Below are 6,000 nucleotides of genomic sequence, written 5' to 3'. Positions count from 1 at the left end.
GTGAATTCTTGTCACCGTCTGTTTAAATCTTCCTGAAGTGCGCGAATTTTTCCCCTGATGATCCCAGATTTATTGGCATAGAAACAACAATATTCATTTAGGGCTGTGCAAATCCCTCCTTGTTTCACCGTGAGGAGGTCCAGGCCCCTTCTATTTTGAAGGACCACCTCAGCCAGAGAATCGATCTGATCTTATATATCTGTAAGAGTGTTGGAGAGAGCTTGAACATCATTAATCAATTGGTTGGATAATTTGGCATAGGAGTGTAACGCCACTCCGACGCCAGCAGAGCCAGTGGCAAGGGCGCCGGACACACCTAGCCCCACGAGCAAGGGGACCAGTGAGATGGCCCTTTTATGTCACCCAGCGATATAGTCAAAGCTGGGCAAGGGCACTGGCTCATCTCCAGGAATAAGGGAGATGTCCGGGAGGACAGTCGCCACCACGCACAGCCCAGTCCAATTAGTGGGGAGGGAGGTGAATGCCAAGCTCCCTCCACAGACAAGCACGTGACCCGGGGCAGGGCAAATGGCGGTAGGACTATTAAGCACTACCAAGCAGAGAGAGAAATTTTGGACTCCAACACGTATGTCGAAGCTATTGTTGTGGCCCGAATTTAGATAACAAACTGAGGCATTGAACTGTACTGGCTGGACCCTGAAAGGCAGAGAAAAACTGTAATTGTAACTAGAACTGTTGGCATAGTCAATTTGGTCGACAACTGGCAAGGCGAGGGGCAGGGGTGTGCCAAGGGTCAAACATAGCCAACAATCCGCAGCAAAGGCTGGGTTAGATGTATTGATCAAATGATAAGTGGCCTCTAGGACACTCAAGGTTTGGGCATCAGGGTCTGGGCCTCTAGGTTTAGGAAGGGCCAGTGGATGATAATTTAGGGAGGGGTACATCTCTTGGATGATAGTCTCGAGTTGTTTTGTATTCGCTCTTCCCTGAGCTGATCTGAAGGCCCGCCACCATCAGATACATGAATTGGGGCCTGTGGCAGCCAGCAGACATCTTTACCAGGACTGCCGTTGCAGGAGGGTTGGCCAAATTTAGGATATCCAGTGGGGCTGGAAAAGTCCCAGTCACCTCCGACGGAGCCCCTGTAAGTTTTTTGTAGAACAGCAGTTAGATATATTTTTCTATCGGAATGTGTACATTGTTGGGCTTCAGTGTAACAGGTAGAATGCATCTCTGTGGCCTTGGCACAATTGGCAGGGCATGGCCCTGGTTCTCCATTGACTGTTGGTATGACTTTAGGCTTAGGGACGCAATCCCATTTTTGGTTATATCCTTCTGCTAGCGTGGCCTCATAAACTAAGTAGGCAATCTTGTCACCGCAATCAGTACTACGAGTGTAACTGGTGGGTGCAGCCCTGCCAGAACCCCCAGCACAGTCACAGGGGTTACCATACAGGGCAATGAGCAGTTGTTCTTTGTTAACTGGTTGAAATCCACTTTTTGTTAGCGGTGCCAGGAACAGCAACAGACCATGCAACAGATTCAGGGATGTCATCTTTTTAACCTGTAAGCAAAATTTCGTCCTGCAATGTAAGCAAGGCTGGGCTGTAGATAAGAGAGTTAGGCTAACCTGATTAAGTTTTTGAAGATAACCAATGTGAGCATATTACAATAACATATTTAGAACTTAACCAATGTAAATATTTTGTAACAACATAATCAGTGCTTAAATATCAAGAATAACCAATGTAATCAATTTATAACATATTTAGATAATATTCGTTGTGATGTGTCTCCCATAAGATTATAATATAAAATTTACTAGGGGGTCCCTTTAATGAATTAAGACCAGAATAATCATTTTCTGGGTGGCCACTTCTATATTCATCAAAGGGAGTCCCCATCTATATTCATTTTGACAAACAATTAAGAATATATATCTTTTTATTTTACAACTGTCAATTGCAATTTGATTATTGCATGTAGGTGACAATACACATTACTTTCATAAAATAAATTTCAGTGGTACTTTGACCAATTAACAACCTGGGAAGGAAAGCATGTCTTTAATTTAATAATATTTATCTATAAGTCAATTTAACAATAGGCCAATATCCTTTAAAAAGGAAGGAACATATTGAGCTCAACTGTACGAACACAAACAACAGACAATAGACAAACATATGAGACAGTGTATAAAATTAGGGTGCACTCAAATATAACTGGCCAAATTGAATTATACTATTCTCTTTATGATTATTAGATTATAATTGTAGGCGCCATTGTTAACTGGTTGAAATTGGACAATGTTAGGTCATCGGCATCATCAACACACTTATCAACTTGTTTTACTAAGCGTTCTGGAAGCCACCTGGCTGACTTCATTTCCTTGGAGTAAACACACACTGACCCTCGGCCCCAGACGAGTACGGGGTCAGGCCCATGCCATGAGTGGTCCAGGGGGTCTCTCCACATCACAGAGGCAAATTGTTTTTGCATCTCTGGTTGCCAGAAACGGTTGGCTGCAGATAAACCTTTGGCATCCAAATTTAAGAAGTTAAGAATAAATAGTGCATGTGATATCAGGTTTCTAGGTGACCCCTTGATAGGGTACCATTCCCCCTTTTTTATTTTATCTAATGTAATTTTGAGTGTGAGGTTGGCTCGTTTTATAATGCCTTGTCCTTGTGGATTATATCAGATTCCCGTTATGTGTGTTATATCTAATTGTTTACAAAACTTTGAAAAACCAGAGCTGGTATAGCCTGGACCATTGTCTGTTTTAATTTGCTGTGGACATCCAAGTACTGAGAAGGCAACTAGAAGGTGGGCAATTACATGTTTAGTAGCCTCCCCGGATTGTAGGGTGGCAAATACAAATCCACTATATGTATCAATGTTGACATGTATATATTTAAGATTTCCAAATTTAGGGTAATGTGTGACGTCCATTTGCCATAGGGCATTTGGAATTAAGCCACGAGGATTAACTCCCAGATGAGGTGTGGGAAGATGGAGGGTGCATGTAGGGCAGGTTTGAACAATTTGTCTAGCTTGTTCTCTAGTAAGTTTATACATGAGGCGAAGCGTGTGGGCACTAAGGTGATGTAACTGGTGCGCCTTCTGTGCCTGATCAATCTGAATGGAGGCATTAATACTTAGTGAGTAGGCAAAGGCCTGAGGTCTTGTGGCCAGATCTGCTAACCGGTTGCCTTCTGTAAGTGGGCCAGGTAGGTTAGAGCGGGCACGAAGGTGCCCAATAAAAAAAAGGCTTGGATCTTTTTCTGATTAGATCTTGTAGTTGAATAAAAAGACCACCAGTTTGAGAAGCGTATTTTATCAATCCACATGTCTCTAATAGGGGAACAGATTGGGCAATGTAGGCACTGTCAATAAAGAGATTAAAGGTTTGTTCAGGGAATGCAGAAAAGACTGCTATGACTGTATGTAGCTCGGTTATTTGGGCTGAAGAACAGCTGGTTTGGAAGTGGACAATGTCATTGTCCCACACATAGGCAGCTATCCTGGTAGAAGAACCATCTGTAAAGACTAATAGGGCTTCTGTTAGAGGAGAACAGGAAGTGACTTTTGGGAAAATGAACTCATGTCTATTGGCAAAGTCAATAAGTTTGTTTGGAGGATAGTGATTGGCTATTAAGCCTGTATAAGAAGCGAGAGCAACTGGCCAGGAGCCGGTAGTCTGCATAAGCCAATTGATTGGGGTGAGCCAATTTTCTGCCACTGATTCTAAAATGGCCATTGTGTAAGGTGCAGTGGCCCCTTATTGAGCTGTGGCATTTTAAATTTTTTAATGACCTTAAAATCGAAACCACTGTGGTGTCTCCACGCCTGTCCCTGTGCATCAGTAGTTTTAGTTACGGGAAAGGCTTCTGCATTTTTAAGTTTCAGGGATACTCCCGACCCGGATGGCACCCTAGGGGCCACCCCTCTAACGGGGGGTCATGGCTTAAGTTTGTCTTCTCTAAGGACATTTTCATGGGTTTAGTCTGTTTTTAAGCCCTCGAGCTGGGTAATAAGTTCCTGGTGTGCCTTTTCTAATCTTATTTGTTCTTTTAGAAATTTTATCTTGTCCCAGAGTTCCTTGTGGGGATCAACAGCAGGGCATGCCAAAGCGGGCGCATTGGGAGTGTTGGATACCGGAACATAAGGAGGAGGACCTTGGACTACGGGCGGCCAGGCAGGATTATGATATCTGGTTGCCTCCTCCTCAAGATTGGCCCAGTCAGCCTCCCCCGGATCGTTCTGTGGCAAGGGGGGTATCTGAGGCGGCGGAGGGAAGGGTACAAGGCTGGTTCCTCCTTAACAGGTGGGGCGGGGTCAGAGGCAGGGACTGAAAGAGCGGAGGCGGAAGCTGAGGAGCGCCGAAGCTTTTCTTTAAAAGGCTTGGAAGAGGCAGAGCCCGCCTGTAAACCCTCATCAATAACATTTTGTTTTTTCTTGTCTGAGTCATCGTCGCTATCAAAAGACATCAAGTCTTCTTCATCCTTTGAGGGAGTCCCGTCCCGCAGGGGCTCGGGCCTCGGCTCCATCTTGGCGTCTCGCAGGGTATTTACAAACTCCTCACTCCGAGGGAGAGTGATCGACCCTTCCTCCGATCGGAGAGCTATCTCCCCGACCTGGATGGCTTGAGCCACCACCGGATCTTTGGTTTTTTGAGAGATAATGTCATTAATAAGATTCCAATAAAAAAATGCAGTGATCGGGACCTTTCCTGGTCCTCAAGTAGCATAATAATCCTTAAGGGCCTCCCCTACTCTTTTTCATCTCTTCTCGTCAATGGTACCCTCGGCGGGAAACCAAGGGCAGAGATCTCTAATATAATCAAAAAATTTTAACAACTGTTTGACTGTAACCTTTACCCCTCGTGCCTGTAAAGTTTCTTTAAGACCTTGTACAAATAACTCATGCTGGCTAATGCCCTGTCCCATAATCGCTGCTCAACTCACCGAGGTGCAGGAAAGATGGCAGGTTCACGTCAGACGCAATCCTCTTTTTTCTATTTTATTTTATTGGGCCCCTGAGCAGCGTTCTTCACTGAATCCCCCGTTCTCTGGCCCCACGTTGGGCGCCACTTGTCCCGGCCCGCAGGTAAGTCAACAGAGACCCTAGAGGGGGAGCGAGAATGACAAAGGACAGGGGACACGAGAGATGGAGACAAGACAGGTTTCTGATCAAGTCTCGTTTATTGCGGAAGCTGCTACAACATATATACCGTAGGGCTAGAGGGGAGGAGCAAGAGGAGGGTACTGGGGCTACTTCCTTGTTGCCGGGTAGATTTGCAGCAGGCCCGGATATGCCCGTAAAAGGCACTCAAAAGTACTAGCGGGGGGGGGGGGCAAGGCCCCCCACAGTGCAGGAAAAATTGGGTTTCAACTTGCCAAAAATTAAAACTAGACCTATATCTCTCTCCATGCACTAAACTAAAAACCAAATGGATTACAGATCTAAATATTAAAATAGAAACAGTGAACCAGCTGGTATAGAGGTTAGGTAAAACTCTTGAACATTGGTGTAGGGAAAGATTTTATGAACAAAACCTCAGTTGCCCATGAACTAGCACAAATAATCAACAAGTGGGATCTCTTCTTATTAAAAAGCTTCTGCACATCAAGAGAAACCACCAGCAATGTGAAGAGAAAACCCAGAATGTGGGAAAAAATCTTCACCTGCTCTTCCTCAGACAAAGGTCTACTATCTCAAAATTATAAAGAACTTAGAAAGATCAGTCCTCTCAAATTTAAAGACCCAATATGAAAATGGGCATCTGAAATGAACAGACATTTCTCAGACAAAGAAGTAGAAATAGCAAATAAATACATGAAAAAATGTTCACATCACTGGTCATTCGAGAGATGCAAATGAAAACAATGCTGAGATTCCACCTCACTCCAGAAAGAATGGCTGCTATCATGAAATCAACCAATAACAAATGCTGGCGGGGCTGTGGGGAAAGAGGAACCCTGCTCCACTGCTGGTGGGAGTGTAGACTGGTGCAACCACTGTGGAAATCAATATGGA

The sequence above is a fragment of the Heterocephalus glaber genome, unplaced genomic scaffold, assembly GCF_053883595.1.
Source record: "Heterocephalus glaber isolate CG9 unplaced genomic scaffold, H.glaber_assembly_v1.0 deba00001504, whole genome shotgun sequence".
In the NCBI taxonomy this organism is placed as follows: domain Eukaryota; kingdom Metazoa; phylum Chordata; class Mammalia; order Rodentia; family Bathyergidae; genus Heterocephalus; species Heterocephalus glaber.
This window is presented reverse-complemented; position numbering follows the sequence as displayed.